The sequence below is a fragment of the Silene latifolia genome, chromosome 2, assembly GCF_048544455.1.
Source record: "Silene latifolia isolate original U9 population chromosome 2, ASM4854445v1, whole genome shotgun sequence".
NCBI classification, from domain to species: Eukaryota; Viridiplantae; Streptophyta; class Magnoliopsida; order Caryophyllales; family Caryophyllaceae; genus Silene; species Silene latifolia.
This window is the reverse complement of record NC_133527.1, coordinates 60893006-60894338: the sequence shown is the minus strand read 5'-3', so window position 1 is coordinate 60894338 and position 1333 is coordinate 60893006. Positions and strand designations below refer to the sequence as shown.

The following is a 1333-nucleotide window of genomic DNA, read 5'->3' as shown; positions in this document are numbered from 1 at the left end:
TCTTGCTTGTTTATTTTCATTGCTATTTTAGTTTAGTAACCTTCTACATCAACCCAATTTGTGACACCCCTTAGACACCACTAGTTACAATAGAAATCTCATTTCAACTCCCGTCCCTTGGGATCCGACCTTTACTTGCCTCTTTACTAATTGTAGAGTAGCTTGTGGAGCTATAAATTGTGTTTTGATTCGACCGTGACCAACGACCACATCTTAATTTGTGAACACTTAGCGGGATCGCATCAAAAATGGCGCTGTTGCCGGGGACGGTGTTTGTTTGATTTAGATTTCTTTTTATTGTCATTAGTTGTGTCTTTCTTCGCCTTGAGGAAGTAAAACTCCTCAAGGTTTGTTCTAATTGTTTTTGAGTTGTTTGATATTTTGCATGTCTAGAAGGTTACAAGGTGATATGTTACCTTTTGACCGTGAAATCGAAAGAACCTTGACGAACAATAGGAGAGTTGTTAGGAGGAATTTAAGAGGTATTAGTGAAGTTGTCCAACCCACTAGTGAGTTTGTCAATCCTTTCGCAATAGAAGGAGAAGAAAACCCATTACACAATACCCCACAAAATCCACCTACAATGCCAAAATTCTCGTCACACTCATACCCACCGAGGAGAATCTACCAAATGGTACTCCTACACCGCAACATCTCACCGGAAATTTTATTGCCAAGTCCGCCTTCATCCAATTAGTTGAGAGGAGCCAATTCGGGGAGATGCCTAGTGAGGACCCTCATTCTCATATGGAAACCTTTTGCGACTATTGTGATGCAATCTCTCAAACGGGCGTGACTCAAGACCACATTAGATGGGTCTTATTTCCTTTTTCCTTAATCGGCACCGCGAAGCAATGGTTGAAGGGCCTTGATAAGGCCACCCTTGGAATAGATTCTTGGAAGAAGTTGGCTCTAGCTTTCTAAAAAAAATTCTACCCACCGGAAAAGACTAACATGCTAAGAGCTCAAATTACGGGTTTTAAGCAAAGGGATGAAGAGTCTTTGTATGAAGCTTGGGAGCGGTTCAAGGGAATTTGTCGCTCATGTCCTCACCATGGACTTAGCGAATGGTTTTTGGTGCAACAATTTTGGAATGGTTTATATGAAGATTCTAGGAACATTCTCAATATGGGATCAAATGGGATGTTCACCGAAGTTGATGACAATCAAACATGGAACAAGATTGAGGAAATGGCGGTCCATAACTCACAAGATAGTAGACCTCGCAAGGCTATTAGAGGAGGAAAGCATGAAGTGGACTCCGTTACTCAATTGGGTGCTCAACTTAGTGCTCACATTGACACAATCAACTTGAAGTTTGAACAAGCTATGG

The 1333-nt window shown here is 41.4% G+C and overlaps 1 non-coding gene across 1 annotated transcript; it reads right to left on the bottom strand.

Annotated features, from left to right (window-relative positions):
• Positions 1-954: 954 nt before the first annotated feature.
• LOC141644439 (small nucleolar RNA R71) lies at positions 955-1061 on the bottom strand. Its single transcript, XR_012544058.1, has one exon. It is a non-coding gene; the product is annotated as a small nucleolar RNA R71 (small nucleolar RNA).
• Between the last annotated feature and the right edge of the window lie 272 nt (positions 1062-1333).